This window comes from Simochromis diagramma, unplaced genomic scaffold, assembly GCF_900408965.1.
Source record: "Simochromis diagramma unplaced genomic scaffold, fSimDia1.1 OVJJ01000284.1, whole genome shotgun sequence".
Classification (NCBI taxonomy): domain Eukaryota; kingdom Metazoa; phylum Chordata; class Actinopteri; order Cichliformes; family Cichlidae; genus Simochromis; species Simochromis diagramma.
Window position 1 is genome coordinate 1,365,099 of NW_024386871.1, and position 13,154 is coordinate 1,378,252.

At 40.9% G+C, this 13,154-nt stretch overlaps 1 long non-coding RNA gene across 3 annotated transcripts; it reads left to right on the forward strand.

Annotated features, from left to right (window-relative positions):
• Positions 1 to 62: 62 nt before the first annotated feature.
• Positions 63 to 8,992, forward strand: LOC120733388. Of its 3 annotated transcripts, none has more exons than XR_005695814.1 (3): positions 63 to 154; positions 3,855 to 3,912; positions 6,437 to 8,992. It is a non-coding gene; the product is annotated as an uncharacterized LOC120733388 (long non-coding RNA). The 3 variants fall into 3 exon arrangements; XR_005695815.1 differs by having other exon boundaries at positions 74 to 154; positions 3,838 to 3,912; XR_005695813.1 differs by lacking the exon at positions 63 to 154 and having other exon boundaries at positions 3,379 to 3,912.
• Positions 8,993 to 13,154: the final 4,162 nt, after the last annotated feature.

The window sequence follows — 13,154 nt, forward strand, 5'->3', positions numbered from 1 at the left end:
TTTCAGTTGTTGTTTTGTCTTTTCTTTTCTTTTCTTCCTGTATCTCTCCCTCCTCTCTCTGTAGCTGTGCGTGATAGAGAAGAACCCTGGTCTCGGTTTCAGTATCTCTGGTGGCATCAGTGGCCAGGGGAACCCCTTCAAACCCTCCGACATGGTACGACCTGACCCGGCCTGCCCCAATCGCAGCCTCCCCGGTTTTACCTCAGAGTTGCCATGGAAACTGCTGCTTGTTACTGCAGTGTTTTCTTTCTTTGTCTGTTTGTCTGTCTGTGGGGCAACCGCTTAACGTGGTTAGCTGTGGGTGTGTTTGAGTGCATAATGTTACATGTAGGGCTGTGCTATTAATTTGGTAAAGAAACACTAAGGTGTGATTGGGGGTGTTTCCAAAACTAAACCTGAGCATTGTTAGACTCACTAGTGATTATGATACTTGAGTCTGACATACTTTAATTTTAGGGTTGTTTTGATGTGATCTAAATACCTGCACAGCATCCAGGGCAAAGCTCCTTGTTTGGTTGGTCAGCAAACTTTAAACAGCTATGTCCACATGCATGCAAATATAAGATAAGCCAAACTCTCTTATCATTCCTACTTCTGAGTCTGACAGTGTCTGTCAGTGTATGCCAGGACAGAGAGCCTGTTGGGGTTGCAGCTCCCCAAGGCCTGCTGCACATGGCAGTCTGTCCTAGAAACACACTGCTGCAGTCAGTCTAAAGGAGCGATGCTGCTCGTGGTGCTCTGACTGCTATTTTGGGAAAGCTGCTCAGTTCTGGGACACCGTGGGTGATTTCAGATGTTCACCACTTTGATCTAGGGACAGGGTTATATGACAGATTTTGACTGACTGTTATTCTGAGCAACAGAGGAGACGACTGCCCTATAAATAGAAAGCACACAGAAAGAGTGCTTTCCATTCCGCCCTTGCAACAAACGGGGAAGTTTCTTCCGAGTCGGGAGTAGACTGATTATGTGGAAACTGTCAGTTCATCATTTTAGTTTTTGAAGCAGACAACTGGTGAAACAGTTGCTGACTCGTGCAGTTATTTTAATACTCCCTCCTCTGCTTGTATCCATAAGTCTTGCACTAGCTGCAGTTTGTACATTATTAATGCCGCGTTACACGGGCAGAAAATGGAGTCAATGCAGATGAACATTTTGTCAGAGGAATACGAGATAAGGTTACGTTATCTATCCAGTTAGTGTGGAGCAGTGGGCATTGTGGAACACTTGGTGACGTTTCACTTTAGAACCGAACGCTTGCTTTTACCATACATACTGTGGCGTCCGGCGAATGGCGAAAGTGGACGTGTCAGTCAGTCACTGCTCATCTGCTGGATATTCGCCGTGATTCCCACTGAGTCGTCAGCATGTATGGTTCAAAGGAAATGTTCTAAAGTGAAATATTGATTTAGATGTCCCCTGTCATGTTATATAGACTGTATGTCTGCTTTATCTAACTAACCCACAGGGTCACATGGAGGGAGCAGATGGAGGATATTTGTCTGCTGTCAAAGTTACAGTGCCGGGATACAACCGCAACTGTTACAAGCATCCTCCTCTGAATCCTTGTTCTCGCTGTTGTTTCATTCACACGTGAGAGGCATCAAGCGGAAGCCATTAACGGGTGCTTCGGAGTTTTATCAGCGGTAGTCACCTCGGGCGTCAATTTGTCACCAAATTCAACTCAAACTAGAAGCAGATGCCTTTGATTATTCTTTGAATCTCTTTTCTGGCCTATTCGTGAGAGTGTATCTGTTTGTCGTCTGATGTGTTTGCAGCTATTTTTGGTTAAAGCCAGTGTTAGCTTTCAATGAACTCGAGGTGAAAGAGTTAACAAGGGCTGTATGTTTGAAAACAGCTTGACTACTAAATTATACATCTGTGGTTTTGGATCCCCAGAGCCTACTACAGCTGTGGCTATTCCACAGGGCTGTGGCTCCCCCTGGTGGACAGCTTGTTATTTGCACTCGTGCTTTGATGGGTCTGGGACATGCCCACATGTCCAGGTGAATCACAGATGGTACAGTAGGAAATTGGTATCAAAACCACCAAATATAACACAACTATACAAAATAATTAAATCTATATTTGCTTTTAACTCTTTACCTAACAGAAAAAAAATACCTTCTTTAAAAATGTAGCTTTATCTGTCTCTGTTTTTTGCAGAGAAACAGAATAATCTCCAGGCTAGATCTCCAAATAATTGAAAGTTTACAAAATGTACCTCTTTAAGTACCGCTCTCATGTACCTGATGATAATTTTTTCCTCTTTCAAAAATCTATCAGAAAGTCATCAACAGGTGTCTAAAAAGAAGCAATGATGATAATAGCCTCGATGTTGGACTTACAGGACTCACTGAGGCCCTGTAAGCCACTGGGCCAGTTTTACGTCTGCCTAATTAGGACTCGGCAAGCAGAGACAGGGAATTAGTTCATGTATCGACCGGATTGGGATCTGGGCTTTGATCTTTGAGCTTCTCAGGGTCGGTTTAAGAACAGAAGACTGAAGGTTTTAAGGATCAGAACACGGATTTTATTATGTTTTCTTTTGTTAAATCTGGGTCAGGAACATTTGAAAATCCAATTTTCTGTCCCCTCTGTTGTTAGATGTACTGTTGTTGCGCACTGAGCTGCTGAGATACAAACACATGTTACATGTTTAAAGGAAAAGTCTAAAATCCCCGTGTGAAACATTACTAATATTGTTCCCGATTGTGTAGAAGTTTTTTTTGGAGATGGAAGGATTTTGCAAGATGCTGCAGCTCTGTGTTGCAACTGCTCTGTTGTGTGTAAATGTTTAATTGGTGTGACTAATGCTACACAGTTTTAGCCCCTACTAAACTTTTTTGTAAAGTACAGTGAGCTTCATATTAGATCAGAAAGGCCCACGCTGTCGTACCCGTTCGAGGTGCCGACGCCGTAAAGAATGGACACAAATAACGGCGTCGTACACAGCATTTTGCAGGCAAAATGAAACCAGTTTGTATCCTGGTGAAGAAATTATTGTATCTGTATATGCATGCATGAGGCTCACTGTATACTAAATGTCACTGTTTTCACGTGGAGTCACTGAACTAACCTTCTCCTGTGGAATTGTTTAACATGGCAATATATGTGTTTGTTCTTGCATTCTCTCTCACAGACTGTAGTATGTAGGTGCTGCTGCACTCTCACTACTACACGTCCTATTTGTCACCTCTCTATGGCAAATATATCCGTGTGTTCAACACAACCTGTTGAACCGTGTTGAGTCGATACAGGTGCATTGTCCTACACTTTCTGTGTCCAAAAAACATCTTTCAGCTCTCGGTGTGAAAAGATGTTGGTGTTTTACAATCTCTGCCTTGGGTTATGAGGGAAAATATGGGGGATGAATTTTTCTTCTGCCCTGCCCGCGACTACTACTTCCTTCCCATAGTGAGAAACCCATCCCACGTCTACTCTTCTTCCCATAATCTTTAAATATTGACTGTATATATTTATATATTTATATATATGCCAAGTCTATATCGTTAAAAAGAGCTGCTAAATCTTTTTTGTCTCTTCGGGAGGGCTTTATCACCCAGTGTTTGTAAATTTTAAGAGAGCCTCTAATCTGAAGGAAACACAAGCACCTTACAACATAACAGTTTCAGTGTCAAAATATGTATGCAGTATTTGCATGCCTCTCCAAATTGTGAACAAAGAGAATGCTTTGATGAACTGGCCATATATTTAAAAGTGATTTATTTATTTATTTATTGGGAGGGTTGGATATTGAGTTGAGAATGAGAAGGCAAAGATTCTAAACCATCGTGTCCCTGTGTTGTCCTAACGGTGTATCATTTTGACTTATAGGGTATCTTTGTTACTAGGGTACAGCATGACGGGCCTGCCGCCTCCGCCCTGCAGCCCGGAGACAAGATACTGCAGGTAACACCCGCTCACTCGCCATCACATAGACATCACAAACATCCACATCTTGTCCCTTCCATTCCCAGCCCCACCCTTTTTTCTTATTAAACTGTGAGGTGAAAAGCAAGGGTGTAGTCATCCTACTGAAGCTTTATGTTAACTGTAGATTGTGTGTGTGTGTGTGTGTGTGTGTGTGTGTAAGGCTTTCCTGCTAAATATTCTACCTGTATGTGTGTGTGTGCGTGCGTTTCACCTCAAAATATCAAGCACCACCCCCCACATACACCCGTGCGCCTTTGAGCCAAAGATCACAGTCAGATTTAAGTAGCTTTTAGCAATGTGTCATTTGTTATTCATTGCTGTAATGACAATGGCAAAAGCTGAAATTGCAGTAAAAGTTACAAATGGAGCACATGTAATCTCATAAAAACAGCTGAACTGACTTCTAATCTATTCGGATAAACAAAACTGACAGGCACCTGAACCTGTCACTGGAGATCATCCTAAAGCAAATTACAAAGAGCATTTAAATCCCATAAAATGTAGAACAGTTGAGCTGGACATCTTATACTCAGGATAAAGGTAGGGCAATTGCAGATATACAGGTTCGCCATTGTAGTTTTTCAAGCGTGGGAAATGGCACAGGAGATTTTTACAAATGGGAAAAAACCCTCTTTTTGCTTTAAATAGCTATTGGTTGGTATTTCCTACAAAGGTGCAGTGTTAGTTTTCTTCACTTGTGAAATGCCATCAGAGCACAGAATGTTGGGAGGAGGGTATTGAATCACACAAATGTGATCTCCTAAGATGTACAGCTTAGTTTTCTGCAAATTGCACTGAATTTAACACCAAAAGGAAGCATGTCAATTTTGGACCCTGTGTGGCTGTGATAGTTGCTGTTAGAAGTGTTAATTTGTTTAATGGGAAGGGAGAGGTTATCAGAACAAGTGTTGTAATTTGCGTAGGCGCACGGTTTAAAGCTTTGACTTTGTCCTGCAGCTCTTCACTGAGTCCTCACCGTGAATGTTTAATATTTCTGGTCCTCACTGAAACTGGTGTTTTAATGAAACAGAGCGGAATTGAAATGAGCCAAACTTAATGTGTAGGGAGAATCCCAGTATGAGGGGTATGCACACTTTTTAAAGGCTGTGAAGTTAGTTTTTCCAGTGAACACTGTTTCTTTTGTTAGTCCCATTTCTACGCAGAGGTTGATATACAATTAAAGTGTGTTGGGTGTCTGCTCTTCCAGCAGTTTGCCTGCAATGAACTATTTTTTCTTTTTTTTTTTACTGATCTGTGGTTTTACATCCATTACCAACCAAATTGAAAGGGCTGTCAAAATACAGCTACTGGAGCTCAAACAGATCTGAAGTGTGTTAGATTAATGTCTCAGTGCAACCTTGCAGTAAAAAGCACCTTGAGGCAACCGTTGTTGTGGTTTGTTGCTATATAATAAATTGAATTCAATTGAGTATCTTCAGCCTCACACAGAAAAAGAAGTAATGCGCACATTTGCGAATGCGATAAACAGCGACTCATTAACACGCGGATGGGTCAGGATCTGATGATAAATAATCTTTGTGCTCTACTACACATTGTAAAGGTCAGCTTTCTGCATGTTCGCTGGATGAATTCTGCTTTACATTATGTGGTCTGCAACCCAGACGACCCAGAGAATGCCCGTCCTTATAGTTTCCTCCCGTATAATTTTAATGTTTCACTAATCCTTACATAACGCCCAGTGAAGCAGTGAAAACTCACTGTTTGACCACAGTTATTTACTGAACTCCAGAAGCAGGATGTCAGAAAAAAAGCCTGAATATCAGGTACAATATAAGTGGCTTGTGATGATTTCTAATTAAGTCAATAAACGTCCATGTTTTAGGACTAGCGACCACTTGAATAAACAATTTCAATGATCAGTAGAAATCCATGGGTTATGTCTTCACATTATTAGAAAGCTGTTCTTAATATAAAATAACTTCAGCCGAGGCCTTAGATTTGAAAGCACCTGAACACTGCAGCTAGGTTATTTTTTTAAATGTATTTTTTACCCATGAACACAATCTAACATGGTTTCATTTGAAGTAAATATGAGTAAAACGATGTAAGTACGCAAGTACAAGTTATTTGGATTGATGTGCCTCGCAGCAATGTTTTCCCCATCAGCCAAATAATAATTGAACATCCGCCTCCCATGTAAAGCAGTCCAATTGAATCAATAAACAGGTAAACAGCAACAGTAGAAATCTCACTCTCGCGCCACGCTACACGCATTTTATTGAGATGGATTGAGGTCAAAATAAGACGTCAGTGCTTTACGGTAATAGCTCAGCCTCCCTCACCCCCATGTGCCATTCCTTTCATGTTTCCCTCTCTCCTCCCCCTTCATCTTCTTTCCACAGACTTACAGTGTAGCTGGATGAATTCATGTGAAAGCCCTTTTTTGTCTTTACCCCTTCTCTCTCTCTCTCTCTCTCTCTTTCTCTCTCTCTACAGCATGACTGTGTAGCTCCTCCTCTTCTCTCTCTTTTCCCAACAGTGATGTGTTACTGAGATAATGATGGCAGTGACCCTCCATCCTTCCACAAAACACTCACACATAGACATGTGTATGGGAAACTTAAACGAGCCGCAGCACATATACCTCTATACACACGTGCACCCACACACATGCTGTTGACTGTGCTGCGTGTTTGCCTTGCAGGCTAATGGACATAGTTTTTTACACATGGAGCACGAGACAGCCGTCTCTCTGCTGAAGAGTTTCCCGCGGACGGTGGACTTGATGGTTCTGAGAGACAGCAGCACGCGCTAAAATAGTTTTTAAAAACAAACAAAACAAATACAGCAACGCTTCTCTACTCTGCTCATCGCCATCCCACGCCATCCCACCTGCCCTCCTCTGGAGGTTTATGGAACTGAAAATTGAGCCACATTTTTTCCCCCTTTTTTTGTTGTTTTTTTAAAACATTTTTAAGGGAACAGTCAGACATTTATTTGCCTATTGCTGGACCAAAGGCAAATACCAGTGCCAAATGTACCATAGGAAACATATCGGCTCTTCTGTCTACCGGCGGTCAGCGATCTGATCTGATCGACGGCTGGACGGACCGCAAGAGGACTATACACTTTAAAGTTCCTACAGGGCTGCTGCAGTTTGGATTTTGTGGTTGGTTTGTGATTTAAGCTGCCATCTGAGCGGTCAGTCTGAGTAGTTTTTGTCGGTTAGTTAGATTTTGGGATATTTTTCTTTCTTTTCTCCACTGCCGTCCATTGTGAATTTAAAGTATTTTGTTTGGTGTAGCACATGGTTCGCTTTCCTTGTTCTTCACAGCTTTATTATTTCTTTCGCATCTTCCGTCATTTTTCCCCACTTTTCAGTCCTTTTTCTATCACCGTCTTTGATTTTCATACTCCTCCGATATATTTTTTGTTCTGTTCTGCAGGTTATTGCCTCCACTGTACAGAAATTGAAACTTAAGACTCTGCCTTGTGTACATACATAGAGATTCAGCTTGTTAGAACTCTCCTTGGGGCCTGAGCAGACAGCTCTTAAAAGTTTATGATTCTTATGATTATTGTTGATAAAACTATATTCTCAATTCCCTCCTGTGGAAATACAGGGGTCGTTTCTTCAAATGGTTTTCTAAAGAGTATATCACCGTTTTATCTGTATAGAAAACACTTTTCATAGTTCATCACTGCTACTTGTTTTTTTTTCTTTTCTCTTAAAAAAAGCTGTTGCTTGCACAGCTGTGCTGAAAGGAGCTAAAGCAATATTTCTGAGGCTCGGCCCATTGAGCTTTTCAGCAGAGCCTTACTTGTCCTGCAGTGCCATCTATTGAGCAAGTCATGCTAATGTTTACACACACTGCCATGCACATAAACTAACAGGCAAATACACACATAAAATTACACATATCTATTCTCTGCAATGTTGCGTAATGCATCCCTCATTTTAGAATATCATTTCCATTATAAAACTGGTCCATTAATATTAACGGTGCCATCTTTTTAAAGTCCTGTCTTACGTTGTGCAGTGATGTCACATCCCTTTTGAGGTGTTTATAAAGTCACAGCATGCTTTTACATCACTGGACACTGACAGATAGCCATTTTCTGTTGGCTTCTGGACGTCTCTACTCTCTAGAAGACTCTAGACGTATTAAAGCACTAAGTGCTGCTTGTTGATCTGTGCCATATGCAGCCTCCTCGGCTGTATTTACAACAATATCAGAGCTTTACCTCTTTGTGGCCCAGCACACACTAAAATCAAAAACGTGGCTTCAGTGAGCCGGTAAGCTGTTCTATAGTCGTTGACCCGGCTTCAGCATCTCCTCTGCTGAAGTCTCCTGACCTTCGGCCTTCCTGTGGAAAGCAGTGTGAGACACTAATGCCCCTACAAGCATCTGCAAGGTTTCATTTTAGGAGGATAAATCAGATATCGTCTCTTTTTTTGACAATCGGGGAAACATCTGATTTGCGTCACATGTGCTTTCGGTTACACTTGAATTGTAAAAGGTGGTGCTGATTGATACTCGGCATACACGGAAGGCTTGCTGAATTTGCTGTTAAATGCTCAAACTATTTAAAAGAGCAGGGAAAATGAAAGTTACGGTGGACCTGATGGGTCAACAGTACTGCAATTTAAGAAAACATCTGCAAACAGAAAAATGCTACAAAAGGTCACAAAAGAAAAAACCTTGGAAAACACAATGGAAGTGTATTAGGGGAGATAATAATGTGACAGAACCAAAACATGCGAAGGGTTGCACCGACACACGCTTAAACGAAGTGGAGGATTCTTGTGAGGGGAAAACAAATGCAAGGTACTGTGTGTTTAAATCGCATAATAACATAAATATATGTTTGCTATTAGCCGATCACTGTTAGCTTCTCACGTCGGCAGCTGTTCCGTCATGCTATTGTGTCCCCAAAACACTTCCGTTGTGTTTTGTGAGGGTTTTTTTGTTTTTTGTTTGATTTTTAGCTTTTGCAGCCTTATTCCATTTGCCAAAGTTTCCTAAAATTGCAGTGCATTTGACCTCTCAGGGCCACCGTAGCAATAGACTCTATGTAAAAAAGCAAAAAGAGGAAAAAAAACAAAACACCAAAACAGAGATTGAAAGCCTTTGCTCTGTAGTCTGACTTTTATAGTCACGCTTGAGAAGATATACTGACTAAAATACAGAGTCTCTTTTTGTCTTTATATAAATGCACCATGGGTCTTGAAGGCATTTCATGGCAGTGAGTTTTGTTCTGTTCTGCATAACATCTGATGTTCATCCGGAGCGAACCATCCTTCACTGTCCTTTTGATTTCACTTGACAGGTACCCTTTTTGTGCCAACTCTCCAAATACGATTTCCATCACTTTGTCAATAGGAGACACAACACGGCACAGTTTAATCATGTGGTTAGGAGATTTAACCACAGGTACCTACCCCGACCCTATTCAGAGTTTGAAATATCAAAGATATTGTGATGAGAACAGAGTAAAAGGTTTGATAATATAATTATTTTTTACTACATGTTTCAGGTAATTCTTTCTAAATATATTGATATACCTTAGCTTTGCTCAAAAATTGTGATATTTTATAATGACACTTATAACAAAGTTATGGATGGAAGTACGCACAGTATGACTTGGAGACCTACACATGTACTATCCAAAACTGTATAAAATGTATTTCTACTGTAATTGTGAATTTGTGTTATACAAATATATATTATATATATGTATATGACTATTTAAAAAAAATTCAGTCATTTTCTATGTGTTTAAACTGCTAAAAGAGCTGAACAAATGAGGGCGGTGTCACTGTACATAGCTGTGAATGAAATCCAATTTAAAAATGACTCATATTGATTGTGAATGTACTCATGCTTTCTGCAGTACCTACACCTACCCAACTTGAATGCTGCTTCTTCTGTTGTGTGACAAAAGTACTTTGACCTCCGAAGAGAGAAACGCTGTCGAGTTTATAAGTTGGACAAATTTTAGTGACGATTTAACAGAAACTATTTATTTCTTTATTTATTTGCACATGCAAGTTGAAATCCTTCCAGTTTTAAGTTTGAGTATTAATGCGGAGAAATGTAATTGCCGAAGTATATATAATATATATCATGTGTTTAGAATGCATTTTGCAGACGCTATCTGTACATACTATTTAAGATACAGTTTTTACAAAAAATAATATATGTATAAAATTGAAAAAATGCTGTGCAGCGATTATACTGGAGCCATTTTGGGCTTTGGGACGTACCATTTTTTCAGTATATAAGAAGTGTTTTGAATAATGTACTAAAGTCTCTATTGTACAAATAATAAAAATGTCACTATTGGTAATATGGGCTTCTCCTGGTGCACTGAGCTGTTTTTAGGAGGGTGGAGGAATAAAGCAACACTTTTCTTTCCATATTTATGCGTAAGGAAAAGGGGAGGCAGGAGAAAGGAGTGAGGAAAAAAACGAGTTCAAATGCAGATGCGGGAAATGCAGGGGCCAGAATAAGGAATGAAAGTAATGCTGCAGTGAAAGAAGCTGAACAGAACAGAGAAGATGGTGAAAGGTGAATATGGGAAAAAGTGATGTAGGAAATGGGAAAAGAAAAGGAACCGATGGATAAATTATGTGAAGGAAAAGACAGTGATGAGGATCGCCTCAGCAGGTCTGTGGGAGATTACAGTTACCTCTGTGGATTAAACTCAGCAGGGCCTCTCATCATCTCTGCAGATGCTCCTTTGTCTCTCTGTCCATTAGGCTAACAGCCTGACTCCTCTTCATCCCTCTTGATTCATCCATCTCATCTATTCTTGACACTTATCTGAGCTGTAGATCGCAGAGGGTCAGCCGAGTTCTGACAGGTGCCTCACAGTGTGTCTCTTCTGGGGCTCAAAACCCACGTTGAAGAAAAAGCTTGGCGCATCGCGGTAAGTATGAAAATCTTACTAGTTCATGCACACAGGTTACTCTGCAATTAAGGCAAACGATTTAACATGATAATTCAAATCCAGAAAGTAGTAATTGGTTCTTGTTGGGTCTGTGCTTCCACAAGCCCCGCTAGTTTAGAGACTTATTCCTCGTGAAGAACACAAGACATAACAGAACATCTTCAACCGGTTTTTCACTCGCTAACGAGGGAAGTTTTGGTCAAGAACCAGCTCTTGGAGCTCACGCTCCTTACCTGTCTCATGCCCAAAATCCTTCAAAGAGCAGCTTCCCTCGCAGCTATTTATTGACAAACTGTTACAATACACAGCACAGCACAAGCAGCTCCCTCAGTAAACCCCCCAATGGTTCTAAGACAAGACACTATATGTGTGTATGTGTAAGCACCTGTATGCATGTGCAAGAACGTGTGTGTGTGTGTGTGTGTGTGTGTGTGTGTGTGTGTGTGTGTGTGTGTGTGTGTGCGTGCGTGTGTGTGTGTGTGTGCGTGTGTGTGTGTGTGTGTGTGTGTGTGTGTGTGTGTGTGTGTGTGCGTGTGTGCATGACTTCCTGCTCACCAAAAGGATCATAAAAGCAGGAAGCAACATCACAAGAAACAGATCTTTCAGATAGGATGTATCTGCAATAAAACCTCCCCCTGCACAGAGTGGCTGGAGAGGTGGTCAGAGACAAAGGGATGTCTTGATCCTATAGATTGAACTCAGACTTACAAATTTAAGAAACCCAATGACAACATTCAACAATTAGACTTAACAGTTCTATATGGAAATCTTAGTTGAAACCAAAACGTTTTATGAACTTAACCAGAAGCCTTCAATGTATGTAGTGGGAATTAGTGAAAAGGAAATTTAATGAGAATGAATCAATGAGTTCATTTGTAGGCCAACGAAAATCCCAGCTTTGAGGAGTTTGCATGTTCTCCTTGTACTCTGGGGTGACTGACAGACTGATAAGACTGTCCAGGATGCACCTCGCCTCTTGCCCTATGGCTGTTGGGATATGATCCAGCCCTCACAGTGATCCTGAAATGGATGGATGGAGTCCATTGCCCTGTGTGTTCAGTTACTCAGCAGTCATTTTGTCTACATTACACAGTATGGTGAAGTACGTGGGTTGTTTTGTAATTTGCCATTTAAAATAAGGCAAATGGGTTTTTTTCTATATATTTTCTATTTTTTTTAATATAATAAAATTTATCCAAAAAGGTAATAAAGAAAATATGTAATTTCCTCAATGACGTCCAGTATTTTTGAATGCATCACAGATACATTAGTAGTTAGTTTTCAGTTTAACACATTGCACACTAAACATGTGAGCAGCTCATAAAATATTTTGACTTACCTGCATAAAGTCAGCTGCAATGCTCAATCAACTATATGCATCATTAACATTCAATACAAATGAATGCACATGTAACTGTAAACAAACAACACTAACAGGTACAGTGGGGCAAAAAAGTATTTAGTCAGCCACCGATTGTGCCAGTTCCCCCACCTAAAATGATGACAGAGGTCAGTAATTTGCACCAGAGGTACACTTCAACTGTGAGAGACAGAATGTGAAAAAAAAAAATCCATGAATCCACATGGTAGGATTTGTAAAGAATTTATTCGTAAATCAGGGTGGAAAATAAGTATTTGGTCAATAACAAAAATACAACTCAATACTTTGTAACATAACCTTTGTTGGCAATAACAGAGGTCAAACGTTTACTATAGGTCTTTACCAGGTTTGCACACACAGTAGCTGGTATTTTGGCCCATTCCTCCATGCAGATCTTCTCGAGAGCAGTGATGTTTTGGGGCTGTCGCCGAGCAACACGGACTTTCAACTCCCGCCACAGATTTTCTATGGGGTTGAGGTCTGGAGACTGGCTAGGCCACTCCAGGACTTTCAAATGCTTCTTACGCAGCCACTCCTTTGTTGACCGGGCGGTGTGTTTTGGATCATTGTCATGTTGGAAGACCCAGCCTCGTTTCATCTTCAAAGTTCTCACTGATGGAAGGAGGTTTTGGCTCAAAATCTCACGATACATGGCCCCATTCATTCTGTCCTTAACACGGATCAGTCGTCCTGTCCCCTTGGCAGAAAAACAGCCCCATAGCATGATGTTTCCACCCCCATGCTTCACAGTAGGTATGGTGTTCTTGGGATGCAACTCAGTATTCTTCGTCCTCCAAACACGACGAGTTGAGTTTATACCAAAAAGTTATACTTTGGTTTCATCTGACCACATGACATTCTCCCAATCCTCTGCTGTATCATCCATGTGCTCTCTGGCAAACTTCAGACGGGCCTGGACATG